Consider the following 16064-nt stretch of genomic DNA (forward strand, 5'->3'; position numbering starts at 1 on the left):
TGGGTCACCTAGAATGAGGGGCCTCCCCAAAACAACACCCCACCTCTCCTGCTTCAGTTCCAGATGGAGGGAAGTGATGGGAGTAGAGGTAGCAGAGGCGTCTGAGCTGAAATGGGGCATTTTGAGCAGGGACCCCAGAGTTCCCAGATTTTCTCAGCTACTCTGCCCCTACTGGAGTTACCCCTTCTAGGTGGGACTTTTAACTCTTTTGTTGTCAGATTGTATGGGGGGGTGGGGGGAGGGAGTGCGATGCTGGTGGAAATGAGCCAGTCTCATGAACAAAACTCTTGAGAAAGGCTGGAGCAACTGCCTGTGGCATCTCCTATGGCTTTTCCTAAAGTAATGGGAATGAAGGTCCCTGTTGTGATGTCATTGAGTTAAGTACTTTCTGGGGTGCTTCCGGCACTCCTTATGATATCACAGGAAGTAGTTCCCCAGAGGTACTTCCTGTGATGATAGGAGAGAGAGGTCCTTCCTATGATGTCTCAATGAGCCTTCTTTGAAGGTTACTTCAGTGATGTCATGGGGGCGTGTACCTCCTATGGTGTCTCCAGGGTACTTCTTGTGATGTGGTTGAGATGAAGCATGCACTTCCTGTATTGGGCCATGGCCAATTATTGACCCTCCTTCTCCACCCATAGCCCTCTTTGGTGGGTCTTGACCTAAGGGTCTTCTTAGGAGAATAAAGGGTGGGACTTGGATCTAATCTGAAAGACTATAAGGAAAAAGACCCAATATTGTCAGGGTCATCTCCATCCAAAACGCCAAGTCTGTGAACTCACCTGGCAGGGAGGGGTGGGAGATGGAGCTAGTGAAAACTACTGTTAAAGACCCCCATTCCCACCTCCGCCTTTTGTGTGCATGCTTGTGTCTGCGTGGCTTTGTTTCATTGAGTCTGGTGAGCCAAATGTGTCGTGGCTCTGTCAGGCCAGGGTGGCCCAGTGTCGAGTTCAGTGAGGGTCCCTTGGCCAGAATGCTTTGTGTGGTCTAATGGATTAGATTGGCTTGTGGTTTCCGGCGAGCTGGAGCACTCTGGTGGTTTCTGATGGGTCAGAATGTTTGGTGCTCTCACTATGGGCTCTGAGGAGCTAGAATGTTCTGATGGAGTCTGGCAAACCAGGCAGCCCTGAGAGTTGGTCTGGGAGTGGCTCCTTGAGCATTTCACCTGTGGTCAGCTTAAAGACCTTGTTGGCAGGCTGAGATTTCAGGGCCTGACCACCCTATGGACTTAGGATAGCTGAGACCTGCTTTTACCCCCATTCATCTCCCCCTCCCCCTTGGAGACCACCTCCAACCCAAAGCAGGGCCCCCAGTGCCCTGGTTCCATCATCAGCATCTCTGGGGGAGCGGCATCCCATGCCCAACCTCTCCCCCATTTGTCCCCTCCTAGGTCTTCCAGACCCTTCTCTTCTCATGGCTTTGGGGGAATCTGGCCTCCTCATCTCTCTCTCTCTCTAAAAAAAAAAGAGGGAAGAAAAGCCAGAGACAATTGCCACTCCTGAAGCCTGGGAGACCCTTGCTGCTCCACTAGAGAGCCACCCCCCAATCAAAATGTGAAAATCCCTAGAAAGCAATAGCCTTCAAGGTACCTTGCACTGACTTTCCCACCCCAGCCCTTCCCCCCCGATGGGAGGCTGTAGCTTGGGCACTAGGGTAACTTTCCATGCCCTCTTCATCTCCGGGGTGGGAGGAGGGCAGGCCCCAATTCCCCATCCCCCACCTCCTATCGCTGCTGCCCTGCCCACCCCTAATCTCCAGCCTGAACCCAGATGGAGATCTGAGTGCCAAAACAATTCTTGATGTAACTTTGTACATATCTTCTACAGTTGGGGATTCCTGGGGCTGGAGGCGGAGGTGGCCCTGTGGGCCACTGCCCTCTTCCACCTCTCAAAAGACCTTACAGTATTTCACAGAATCTCTTCCCACACATGGGTATTGCAGTATCTTGCTGGAATATACCCCCTACAGCGCCCTCCCCAGATCCCCACCAGGAGGGGAAGGAGCCAAGGATTAATAAAGTAAGGTCTGGGAGTGGGGAGATGGGATTTGAAAGTGTTCATTTGCATATCATTTGCATCAGCTGCCCTCTGCTTGTCAGATGCTTTCTGTAGACCTGTTCATTGGACTGCAGTACTCCTTTCACACAGACACAACTCTGGAGGCTGGGCCTCCAGAAAAGTGTTCCCTTGAGGTATCTGTGTGACAACCCCTTCCCTATTCACATGTCTCGGGGACCCCCTGCCCCGCCAGCCAGGGCTATCTGAAAGGTAGTTTGCTAGCTCAGTGAGCTAGTTCACTCACCACACTGGTGAGTGCAGAACCACCCACCTTTCCCTATTTTACCCTGGGAAACTCACTACCATCTTCCCCATCCTTTGAAAATCCCTTCTGCAATCTGACCTCAATCTTTTGTGCTGCAGTTTGTCCAGAAGGGACGCAGATAGGGGGTCAGGGATGGGGATCATTGAAAAACCCATTGCCTCTTTTTCCCTCTTCCTGTTAGCCAGTCAGGTCTCAGAGACTCTGAGTGGCCTCCATGGACCCTGCTCTTCAGCACCCAGTAGGTGCTTAATAAGTGTTTGCTGCATTGAATTGTCTCCCTGTTCCTTCCCATTTGCCCTACAGCTCCCAGTCCTTTCTCCCAGCATTTCCCTTTCTTTCTCTTTCTCTCTGGCTCCCTGTGGCTTTCTACTTTCTCTCCGTGGCTCCCATTGTCATCTGTCCTGTCTCTATCTTTGTCTGTGTCTGTCTTCCCCCTCTCAACTCCTCCCCCCTACTTCCCCATTGATTAAAAAAAAAGTGCCAAACTTCCTTGGAACTGAGCCGCACTGGGGAAAGGGAACCTTGGATGGGGGGAGGAAACGGGACCATCTCTCTTTGAGGCGGCCCCTAAGAGGCATTGAAAAAGTCTGTGGACACTTAGCTAAATTGGGTCCCCCTTCCTCACCCCTCCCAACCCAAGTTTTTCTTAGAATCTTTATAAGAAAATAAAAAGACATTAAAAAAAAAAACCTCCCCTTCAGCTAACCCCAACCTTTTGGATCCCCCAAATTCCACCAGCCGGGAGAACCCTACTTGCCTCCTTCTGGCAAATCTGTAGAAATTTGGGGGTGGGGAGACAAGCTCATCCCCTCCTCTGCTTGCCCAAAGGATTGTGCCAGCTGGATTGGAGAGGACCTCAAAGCACTTATGAGAAGAAGGGGTTCAATGTGCCAAATTCACTTCCTTCATCCCCCATCTGGGGGGGGCTCTGAGCCAACCTGCCCCAGCCACCTTCTTCTGCCCTGTCCCAGCCATCTCTACATGGGCAAGGGGGGGCTCACTGCAATAATTATTAGGGATGAAAAGACGAAGGCCATCCACATGTATCCCAATTGGAATTTGTTAAGCGTCAACTTATGGACAGTTGAGGACCTATACTTGGAACAATAGGGTATCACTTTTCTCTAAGTGGTATTTCTTCTCCCCTTAACCCCCAAACCTCTCAATATGCCCTTGATCTGTTTCTCCTGCTTAGTCCTCCATCCCAGACCCTCCTTCTGTTTTTGATTGGTGGCCTACTGTTTGGAAAGCGAGGATTCCCCTGCTTGGATTATTGCTGTTTCAAGACCAGGACTAGAGGTTGTGAAAGACCGAGGGGGGCGCGGCGGAGAAAAAAATGTTAACCAAGAGTGGTGATGAGGGTGGCAATTTGGGCATCCAGACTGCTGGTTGGGTGCACACCTATCGCGACAAACCAGGCAGGCCTTCGCTGTTCTCCACATACTTGCCCCGCCGAACAAACCCCGAGGCCGGCTGTCGTGAAAGCCTGAACTGGATGTCACGATGGGGAGAACGGGATCACGATGCCCAAGTTAGGGCACTGGGGGCCTGGGACACTGGCCTACGACTCTCGTGGAGTCGCAACACCCAGCTCTGCTATCGCAATCCCTCTCCACCGCAGTCAGCTTTCAGCTTTCTGGACGCCACGGTGGACGGGGCTTCTCTCTGTGGTGCAGCCTCTGGTGTGTATAAGGTCCGTCTCTGTGCCCTCCGCCAGTCGCGTTGGGGGTTGCTGGGTGGAAAGGTGAAAGGTGGGGAAAGTCTCTGTGGGGGTGGTGAAGGCTGCTGGTTTTTAACCCCTTCTCAGCCAGTCCAGGATACTCTTGTCTCCCGGAGATAATTGGGGGGGACCGCCTAATACCCCTTCCCACCCCTCTTCCCCCTCCCCCTCCCCCAAAACCACCAACCTCTCATCTTCTAAGTGACTTCATCACCACTGGCCACCGGGACCTGCGGCCTCATTGCTCCAGCCCGCCCCACTCGACAGTCAGACTCGCTCATCGAACTTTTTGATTAACCCTTTCTGTGTTCATCCCACGGAAAACTGTGTGTCCGGTGGGGGGGGAGGGGGGAGGCGAGGGGCAGTAGCTACCTTTCCTCCATCACCTCCCACTGCCCATGCCTCCCCACCCGCACCCCATCCCATGCCCCACCCCCATCCCTCACCCAAGGTCCTCCCCGCCCTGGGGATAGAGACCCTTTATAAATAACGCTGTCTGGCTTTGTCCCTTTCAAAGGTGGGGCCAGGGGCGTGGCCTTCCCCAAGTGGAGCTCACTCTGGCCCCACTCCTTTCTGTGCCCCCCCCACTCCACCCCTTCATTGTAAATAGTCACTTTTGTACTGGGTTTGAGCCAGGGGACGTGGGGAGTCATTTTTTTTCTTTGTGTTGGCATCTCAGGCCCCTGGAGGCATGGCCCACATCCTGGTGTGACTTGGAAGAATCCCAAGGCCCGTTCCCTCACCTACCCCCAATGCGAAGGATTTCAGGATTATCAGTATTACTCCTAGAGGGATGGGGTGCAGGAATGCCCTGGCAGGGAGGTGTGAGGTGTGGGAAGGTGTTGTCTGACAGGATGACTCAGTAGTCCCATCTATGAAATGGGTTCCTCCTCCAGGTTCCCTGAGGAGTTTCAGAGCGATAATGGTGGCATCAGAAGAGTTCGAGTCTCTTTCCCTTTCTGTTTGGGACAGACAGGGTAGGAGAAGAATGGGGTGGGGGTAGGGCTGGAGAACTGATTGCTACATCCTTATTAGGACCTTAAGCTAGCCTCTCCCAGGCTTGTTCTCTTCATTGGAAAATGGGGGGGACTGGAGGACCTTTACGGTCCCTTGGGCATCCCCAATCCTTAAAAGCCCAAGCCTAGGGCTGGCCCCCTGCCCGCTACCCCATTCCCACATTCCATTTCTTGGGCCAGACCATCTGCCATGTGGCCATGCCTCCAGTGCCTCCATTCAACCCCTTCTAACTGATTCCTTCCATCCTCTGCAACCAGAGACGCCGCCCACCTCCCCACCACCTCCAGAAGCTCCTGACTGGGGCCCACTGCCCTCTCCTCTCCCCTTCCCCTCATTGCCATGCCTGGGCCACGCCCACCCACCCACCCCCAGTGTCCGTGTGTGACCTAGTGCACCATGTATTAGCTTCCATGGCCCCCACCCCGGCCCCCACCACACCCCCTTTCCCCATCCCTTCTCCCTCGGCGACTTCACCTTTTTTTGCCGCGATAAACGCCATCTCAGCATCTGTGTCTAATGTTGTCTTTTTTGCTTGACATCACACACTCCTTCTTAACCCATCCCCTTCCCTCTCCTTCCTCCCCACACCTCCACCCTCATCCTAAATTCTTTCCCCCAGGGCTCTGGGCATCTAGGGGAGGAGGGTGGGGGGACCCATGAGGATGGGCCCAGGAGAGGGAAGGAGGGGAGGGGCAGATTGTTCTCTCTGGACTGGGTGAGCACCCAGAGCAAGTGTGTCTGAGGTGAGCACGTACTGCAAGTTTAGCTTCCAGGGCCTCAATGTTTAATCAGGAGGATGGACACCACCACCACCATGGCACATCCTGGCACCACAGTCCCACGGACACTTCCAGACCCACATCCTCATACACAGCATTGCAATGCACAACCCCAAGTAGAGGCACGATAGCCTATGGTTCAAGTGTTGGAGTCAAGTGAGATCCAGGCTCAGAACCCAGTGCTGCTATGTAACCCTGGGGCTTTGTCCCTCTGCACCGCCCATCTGTAAAATGGAGATGTTTTTAATGTTATTTTTATGGTTTATACTATGATTCAAAACACTATTCATATATAGAGAGAGACACAGAGACAGAGAGGGGGGTAGAGAGAGAGCGAGAACCTACTATGGATAAGGCACTGTTCTAGGTGCTGGAGATAAAGCAATTAACACAGACCCAAATATCTCTGCCTATTCTACTAGAATCTGGAAATTCTTCCTTAGCATGGAACCTGGCACGTGGCACTAAAAATAATTCAGAGGTTGCAAACCATCGGCCAGCAGGCATGTTTGATGTACACATAATCTCGTTTGGCCTAAACAGTGTTTTGTGTGAATTTGGGGCCAGGGTTTAAACTTTGGGAGACTTCTGAAAATGTAGCTTTTGGAGCCCTTCTTGAGAAATCGGATGTGACATCTCTGGGTAGCAACTGCCTGCCACCTGGCCTCAATTGGATGAGTGGGGCAGTCCCTGCCCATCATCCATGGCAGGCACATTGTAAATGCCTGGCCCCTGGGCACATTTGAGTTTGCAACCCCTGTGGTAACTGTTTAATACTAATATCCTTCCAATTTGGAGGTGTCAGAGATGGGGCTTGGCAGGTGATTTGGCCAGCAGGAGGAAGGATAGAGTTTGAGATGGAGACAAAAGAGACAAGTTTAGGGTAAGGCCAGATGCTCTGGTTCTGGTGTGACCAGAGCACCTCGGTTCTTTCTGGGTCTCAATCTGCACATCTGGAAAACACCCAACACAGCTGTACTTACCTTCTGGAATATTCCAGAAGGATTCCACAAGTGAATCACCCCCCTCAGTACCTGACACAGGAGATGCTCAGCACATGGTGATCACTGGAGAGGCCCCTCCTGCTGAAAATAACATAAATGTAGAGGACAGAAGCCAAGAGGCACGGGAAGAAAAAGGAGACTGAGGCTAGGACAAAGTAAGAGGTAGTGATGGGGGATGAAGAGCAGAAGACAGACATGGAGAGGAGTCCTAAACTGCTTGGGGTGTGTTTTTTCATTCATTCACTCATTCATTCATTCATTCAATAGACATTTATCAGGCACCTACTATGTTCTCAGGCCTGGGGACATGGCAGCCATGACATGTCACCGGTCTTGTGTTTACAGCCCTCGAGCCATATCCCCAACTCTTAGCACATAGTAGATGCTCAAAAATCTACCATCCCTTGCACCGCAGGCACCTCTGGTCCTGGCTTGTGACCCGCAAGTATTGCCCAGTATTCAGAAATATCGCCAAGCCAGGCCAGTTTCAGGAAAATTAAAGGCATTTTCCACCAGGAAGCTGGGAACTTGGAGGGTGGAGTTTAGTCTCTATTCTTTGTGATTTTGGGAAACTCTCATGATCACTCTGGCCCAGGAGATGGAAAGGAAAGGAGATGAGGTCACAATGCAGGTGAGTAATGGGGGATTCCTAACTCCCTCAAAACCTCCTCCTCTGGTTTTGGGCGTGGGGGTGGGGGTATGCAGAATTGCAAGGGTGTGTGGCTCCAATGAGAAGAGAGATGAAGAAAGAAGACAGAAGAGATGCCTGGAGGAGAAAGATGGCCCTAGAGACAGGGCTGGGCTGGGAGGAAGGAGGTAGGAGGGGGCCTAGGTGGGGGTGTGGGGGGCTCTGAGAGGCCATTGCACATCAGAGTGAGGTCATTAAGAGAGAACAGAGGGTAGAGGTGGACTGGCAGAGAGGGAAAGACAAGCACAAACAGGAAACGAAATGAGGCAGAAAAAGGACACAGATGGACATGGGGTTGCCAGATTTAGCAAATAAGAATACAGTATACCCAGTGAGATTTGAATTTCTGATTTAAAAAATAATAATACTTAAGTATAAATATGCCCCATGTAATACTGGGGCCATACTTAAATATTATACAAAATTTAAACTTAACTGGACAGCCTGTGTTTTATCTGGCAACCCAAGATGGAGGAAAACAAAGATCTGAGGGGCAACAATAAAGCCCGGAGAACTTGTTAGAGGAGCCAGGTCATCAGAGTCCACTATCTGGAATCCTAAATGAGACATACCTAGCTCATGGCCCAAGTCTCCTCCTCTCTCTGCCTTATTCTCCCTAGCTCTCTGTCCCTAAAGTCCTACTCTTTTTGTCTCCCTCTCTTGGAGCCCCTCTCTGTTCCCTCCACTCCTCTTAGTTCCTCAGTCTAACTACCCTCAGGAATTTGCCTCAGGCGTCAAAAGTGGTTGAGTCACTGTTCTCACCCCTTCCCCAGCCATCAAGTGACAGGTGGGGTTTTTTTGGGCTGCAAGGCCTGTGGGGTAAGTGACAGAGAGATGGCAAATGCATTCCCAGACATTACCCCACTCCTCATTCAGGGTTGTTGAAGCTTGGCGCTGGGAATTGGCATTGGGGAAAAGACACAGTCTGCTAGAAGAATGCTCCAACAGCAGGCTGGGTCTTGGTGGTTACAGCAAGTCAGGGACCTCTCCGACTTACCCTCCATCCTGCCTCCAACTGCTATGCCTTCTGGAGTCTAGACTTTAAGGGTCCTTCTTCCAACATGGCCACTCCAGCACACTGGGAAGGTCCCTGTCATTGGTTCTGGCCTCCACCCTTGCCTCTCGGCCTCAGTTTACCTTCAGTATTTCTCTGGGTGTCTGTCTCACCACATATTTTTCCTTCCATTGTTTAATATTTTTTTTATCATTTTTTCTTTTTCTGTAATTTCATCCCATGGTAGCCCTGCAGGGCTCTGTCTCTCCGTTTCTCTGCTAGGGGATGGGGTCTGTGTGCCTCTGAATCACGTTCCTTGTCTGTGCCCTCTTCTGTATCCCTTTCTCCATGTCTGTGTATTCATTATTCCTCAATGGCAGTAAATAGAATCCACTCCCCCCAGCGAAAGCAGAAAGGGATTTATTGAGAGGCACAGAGCCTGTCAGAAGACACAGACTCTAGGCTGAGCATCCAGGGCACCCCCAAATCCACCGCCCAGAAACTGCTGCTCCCCTGCGCGATCAGAAGCCGGCCGCTGGCTCCACGACCACACCGGCTTGCTAGGGTCTATGGTGGCAGGGCGGAGGCCTTGTGGCTGCCTCTTTCCCCCACTTGCCTTGATTAGAAATTCAAGCTTCCCGCGAAGGCATCTGATTGGTGAAACCTAAACCTTGTCTGGACCCCTCAACCACAAGGAATTCTGGGAAATGTAGTTTTTAGCTTGCCGTCTTCTGCAGTCAGTGCAGTAGGAGAGTGAAATAGACGCGAAGTGGAACAGATGTTACGAGGGCCCGTTTTATCCCCACTATTGCACACACTTTCTATCCATCTCTGTTTTTATGTGCATGTGTTTCTCAGGTTCATTCTGTTTGTCTCTGTCTCTATGTTTTTTGCCTTGTTTTCATGGTCTCGTTTTCACGGTCTCGTTTTCAGTCCTTCCATCTCTATGGCTTTCTCCGTCCTCTTTCTTCATTCCTGGTTGTGTGATAAGTGCCGAGCCCCTTATCTCCCTGTCTCACCCTCACCCCTATTCCCAGTTCTAGTCAATATTGGCCCTCATCCTACTGTCAGCTGAACCAGAGGCTTAGAGCTGTAAGAAAGGAAAGATATGGGTGCCCCTGGTACCACTGACAAGCTAGGAAGAGGACCCAGGCTTCAGCATTTCTCAGCTGCTATCCCTACAGGTAGGAAAATCCAGTCCCTGAAGGTAGGCAATGTGAACCGAGATTGGTGAGTTCCTAGCCCGAGCTGGAGTGGCCACGGGTTTGGGGACAGAGGCAGGCCCTCTGCTGAACAGATGTACTTGACGGCTCAACCTGCTCTCCTGGAAGCTGGGGCTACCTCAATCCCCTCCCCTCATTCACTGTTCTTCCCCTTACCTAAAGAATGTAGGGCTGCAGGGAAATGGAGTTGTGTTGTCCTCAGGAAGTACGTGGTCATTCCAAAAATACTTATTAAGCATCTAGTATGTGCCAGGCACTACTCTAGACACAGAAGAACAAGAAAGAACAAATTTCCCTATCCTGGAGAGCGTACACTCTACTGAGGGAAACAGACACTAAACAAAATAAATAAGTAAATTATACAGTATACTAGATGATAATACATGTCATGAAGAAAAATGAGACAGAGAAGGGAAATAGTACTGGAAGGGAGGGGAATTACAATTTTCAATAAGGTGAATGGAAAGGCTTTACTGAAAACATGACATGTGAGTCAAGACCTCAAAGAGGTGGGAGTGAGCATGCAGATATCTGGGAAAAGAGCATTCCAGGCAGAGAACAGCCAGTGCAAAGGCCCTGGGGTGGGATGTGCCTGGAGTATGTGTGGAATAACAAAGAAGAGTGGCTGGAGCACAGCGAACAAAGGGAGGCTGGGAAGAAATAAAGTCAGAGAGGAGACAGGGGGCTATAGTATTCAGGGTCTTGGGGGCCAGTGTAGGATTTTGACTTTTATTCCTAGTGAGATGGAGGCCATGGGAGGGTTCTGAGCAGAGGATGAGGGAAAGTCTGTAGGGTATGGGGTTAGGAGAGGGGAATAAACGAGCCCAGTGAGAGGGTGATTGCAGAAGTTCAGGAAGAAGATTATGGTGGCTGGGCTAGATGGTAGCCACGGAGGTAGAGAAGAATGGGGTTGGACACTGATAGAATTTGAAGCTAGCACTGACAACATTTGCTGGAAGACTAGATGTGAGGCATGAAAGAAAAAGAAGAGTCAGGGATGATGTCAAGTCACACACAGCTCTTAGGACTGGAGTTTGATTCCAGTTAGGATTAGGAATTAAGAATCAGGCTAGGGCTAAGATTAAATATCAGTAGCAATCAGTAACAATGGAGTTTGATTTAGGGTTGAAGAAAGGCTTAAAATTCAGGTAAAGATGACAACTAACATTGTTTGGGTTATGATCATGGTTAGGGTTAGGGTTAAGTATGCAGCATAAAGGTAAAGATTAAGCATAGGGCTAAGACTGGTTCTAGCTAGAGTCACTGTCAAGACCAGGATTAAGGCTAACGTCAGGTCTGGATTTGGATCTAGGATTGGACTGGGGTTATCGCTGGGATCAAGGTCAACATGAATCTCTGGTCAGGACCAAGGTTAAGGTTTAAGATTGGAATATACCATGATCATCAGTTTATAGTTAAGGGCCAGAGTCATCAGAGATAGATTAGGCCAATATTAGAATCATGGCTAACAACAAGACATAGGTTTAGGGTTAAGGACAGTGTTGGGGTTCAGGACAAAGCCAGAGTTGGATTTATGATAGAAATAAGGATATAGCTGAGGTCAGAGTCAGATTAGGCCAAAGGTAGAGTTAAGACGAGGATCAGAGTAGGATTACCTTTAAGTGTTGACCCAGCTTTTGGCAGAATGTGGATTGGGTTATGGTTCTGGTTTAGTTTGGACTAATGCAGGTTGGGGATGGATGTAAATTGAAGGTTCAGGAATTTTAGTGTTGGTGTCTTGTCAGCTTTCTGTAAGGGAATGTAGATTAGGTGTGGTATTAGTAAGATAACAGTAGCTGCTGGATCAAATAAACCCTGACGTCTCAGTGGCTTAAGATAATAGTGCAATGTCGGTCTAAAGCAAGACATATCCATATTTTGGCTCCACCACCGTCACCACAAGGAAAGGGAAGGGAAAGGAGGAGAAGCCTTTCTAACTTTTTTCTGTCAGCCCAGAAATGACACAGGTCATCTCTTTCAATCTTCCTTTCACAAACACTAGTCATATGGCCCTTCCCAGTGGTGAGAATGGAGCTGTGGGGTGAGGAGAATGTGACTAACAGCCCTGGAATTGATGAGAAATATGGATTGACAATCTTTAGCCCTGGGGTTGGAGAGCTGCGAAGGGGGCGTGATCAAAAGTCCAGAGAAAAGACAGAGAAAGGTTAAGAAAGAGAAATTTGGAGACAGAAATGATCAGAGAGAATGAGGGGAGAACTCAAAAACTAAAGGACAGAGACCTAGAGAGAAGGAGGACAAAGAACCAGAGAGAGAGGGAGATGGGGGGTGCAGGTAACAATAGGTACCCAGAGAGGTGAAGGACAGAGACCCAGAGAGACAGAAAGACAACCAAAAACAGAGAGAAATCCAGGAAGGGGTGGCTTGAGGTGGTGCCCAGAAGTCCCTTCCTCATCCTCCTGAGACCCCCTCCCCTCTCTTTACTTAGCGAAGCCTGACAGCCCTCTAGGTTGTTCTATATATGTAGTTCATTTGTTGATATTCGTAGGTGAAGTGTTATTTTCTCTTTCTTTTCCTTCTCTTTTTTTCGTTTTAAGTTTATCTTAGAGGCAAGGGGAGGGAGCCTGCGCAATTCTGACCACTCCTCTATTTTAATAAACAAAACAATCATAATCCTTTCCTCACTCACTATAGACCCCAGAGATTGGGTAGAACTTTGAGGGTGAAGGTAAAAGAGGAGTGGCCTGCTGAGGGGTCTCCTCACATCACCAGGTCCCCCTGCAGGCTCTTTTCTCCCCTGTAGAAGAGATGTATTTGAAAGACAAATCCTTACAGACAGAGGGAGTGGGAGTGGGCCAAGATCTCTGGGTCTGTGACGTCCACGGCCTCTGCCTTACCCCCCTCCTAGGGCCCAGAGATTCATGTAGCCCTAGCGGAGGATGTACCTCGGGAGAGGGCCTGGTTCCGGACCCACCGGGTTCGCACAGGGGATGGAGAGAGGATGCCGAGGGGCAATCTTGTAACTAATCTTGGGAGTGGAAAATCCGGAAAGTATCGAGGTAGCTCCTCCAACTGCTCAGGAAAACAGAATGGCAAACGTAACACCCAACAGACGCTCAGCGAAGGTGATGAAAAATCACCCAGCACACACGGCGCAGTGACACACTAAATGGAATAGGCCTCCCTTGAGCTCACGACCACAGGCTGGGCTCTAAGTCAGGTACCTGACATACACCATCTTCCTGAATCCTCAAAAGGCCCTATGCGGTAGAAACTGATTATCTCCATTACACAGAGAAGGAAAAAGGCACAGAGATGCTAAGTAACTTGCCCAAATTCACCCAGCTAGTGAGATGTGAGCTGAGGGTTAAGTCATGCAGTCGCTTTCGCCAGCCTATCCTCTGATTTACTAAGACTCAAATATTCCCACAGATCCCAGGAGCAGACACCAAGTAACAAACAACAAATGAACAAGATGCTGGACCTCTCCCCACACCCACCTTGCCAGCTGTGGGACCCCAACCCAGCCCACTCCCCCAAGCTATTATCCCTGCTTTGCTCAGCTGGCAGAACTGGAGTCAAATAACCAACCACTGGGCCTGAGACGGCTGGGAAGACCCAAGATGAATGAGGTCCTTAGCCCCTGAGATTGAGTTAACTTAGTGAGAGTCCTGGCCTAATGGCTAAGAACAGGGATGCCAGGCGTGTCACCCTTCCTTTGTCACTACCTGTGTGATCAGGAGAAAGGCAGTTCTCTTCTCCAGGGCTCTCATCTTCCCCTGTATATAATGGGGCTCCGCAAGTACCTGCCCCTTGGGTTTCTGTGAAGACTGAGTTACCTGCTTATAAAGTACTCAGCACAGAGCCTGGCACAGACTAAGTACTCTGTAGGTGCCAGTCATCATGACTAGGTGTGAGTCTCAGTTTACCTGTCTGAGGGCTGTGACGCAGACCAAACCAGGCAGTCTGAACCTGCGTGTCTGGTAAACCCCCTGAAATCACACAAGAAAATTGCTTGTGTTCATACAGCTTTTGTCAGATTCTCCGTGGGTCCCCCAAAAGGTGAAAAAAGCACAAGTAAAGACAAAGAGATGTCTTTCTCTACAATAAGCTCTCAGATCACATCACTCTGCTTATAATATCCTCCCCCAGTGGCTTCCCATGTAAAATCCACGTACCTACATGGTCTGCAAAGTCCCACTCCATTGGCCAGCTCTCCAGCCTGAACTTGAAAAAATCTGGGCTCAGTTGCACTTGCTCTCCTTGACCCTTACCTCTAGCCCATCAAACACACCAAATTCTGTCTTGTGTCTTGTCTCAGGGACCCCTTCCATTTGCTTTCCCCTTTCTTTTCAACTCAAAACACCCCTAGCTACAGGGGAGTTCTCTAACATCCTACCTAAAATAGCTACACACCCCACCTACCCCACCCTGGAGTCTCTTTACCAAATACCCTGTTTTAGAGTCTTCATGGCACTAACACTATTCACTCCTTCATTGCCACCTGCTCTTCTATACATAGACACAGCAGCAAAAGAGACAAAGTCCCTGCCTTCACCGGGCTCACACGCTGAACCGTAACTATATGTTGATTTGCTGGTCTGCTGTCTTCCTCTCACACCCCACTCGCAACTAAAATGTTTGCTCTCTGAGAGCAAGGAGCATTTCTGTCACATTCTGATTTACATTCTGGAAACCTCATTCTGCTATGCAATGGTAAAAGCCTGTACAGTGGCCCACAGGGTCCTGCATTATCTCTAACCTCCATTATCTTTCACCTCTTCCCACTCTCCCTCTCAGTCTACCCAAGCCGCAATGTTCCTTGAACACACCAGTTACACTCTGATCTCAGGGGCTTTGCATTGGCTAGTCCCTCTGTCTGGGATACTCTGCCCCCACATATCTACAAGGCTCCCTCTCTCATCTCCTATATGATTCCTCACAAATGCCACCTCCTCCGAGAGGCCTTCCCTGACCACTCTCTGTCTCCATACCCCCATTATTTTTTCTCTATAGCATGTAGTCCTACCTGACATATTTCACTTGTCTATCTTACTTACTATCTGTCTAAAATTCCAGTTCCACAGAGCAGGGCTATTTGTGTTTTGTTCATCACTGTATTTTTAGCACCTAGAACAGTGCCAGACACACATTAGGTGTTCGGCAAATGTTTGCTGAATGAATGAGCAAATATTCTTCCATCTCTCTGTGCCCCACAGTCTCCATTCCTCTGCCTAGCACTCTTCAGTAAATCTTCAGGAAGGGAATACAATTAAAAATAGTGGCTAAAGCTCACTATGTGCCTATTCTAATGACTTTACCTGTCTTGTCAGCTGTCATACTCAAAACAGCCCCATCTAGGGGGTCTGCAATGATCTCCCTTTTTATGAAAAGGAGGAAACAGAAGCCCAGAGAGGTGATATCACTTGCTCAAAGCGACACATCTGGAAGTGGCAGTACCATGATTTTACCCAGACCCTCTGGCTGCAGCAGCCATCCTCAAAACCACCAGGCTACGTATCATGTTATTCTTGTTTTCTGTCTTTTGTTTCCGTCCCCCTCTCCTGGAGCTTCTGTCTCCTTCCATCGCTGTAAGTGTGTGTCCCTTTTCTCTCTCTGCAGACCTGAATTTGAATCCAGGCTAACTGAATGACATCAATGAGATGCTATCTCTCTGGGCCTTAGTTTCCTGCTGTGTAAAATGGGGATATTCAAAGACTATTTGACAGGATTGTGTGAGGGTTTCATGAGATTGCACAGCTCAACACCCAGTAAATAGAAACCACAAGGACAGTGACCATGAGCTCCTTGGTCCTGGGGGGTTGCGAGGGGTCTCTCTTTCCCCTGGTCTTCATCTCCCATCTTGATTTGTACAAGTGTGTCCCTCAGTCCATCTGGGAGGCCTTGTCCCCTCTCTATGTGTCTCACCACCTTTTTCTCAGGATTTCTCTCCACTTGACTCACCCTTGCCCCCTCCAACCCTCTCACAGACAAGCCCCCCGCCCCCCCCCCCATGAGCTGTTTTCTGCCAGGCACCAGGCTGAAAGGTAAACAAGGCAACTGTGGAGTGGTCAGCAGGGAGTTGTCTGGCCCTGCCCTAGGGGTGGAGGTGGGGATCAAGTAAACAGCCTGACTGATGAATTTCTCTCAGTATCCTGTACACAGCAGTAACCACACCTTGGAAGCAGGTTGTCTGAAGAGGGCTGTCCTTCAATTAATTACTGATACACTAAAACACCGCCCAGGAGGGGGAGGGGAAGGGCAGCCACGGCCTCAATAAGAGAGTCTTAAAAGAAAACAACTGGGGTGGGGGGAATAAAGAAGAAAAAAAGGGCTAGCAAGCACCAGCGTTTGAGTCT

Source organism: Rhinolophus sinicus, linkage group LG11, assembly GCF_036562045.2.
Source record: "Rhinolophus sinicus isolate RSC01 linkage group LG11, ASM3656204v1, whole genome shotgun sequence".
NCBI lineage: Eukaryota > Metazoa > Chordata > Mammalia > Chiroptera > Rhinolophidae > Rhinolophus > Rhinolophus sinicus.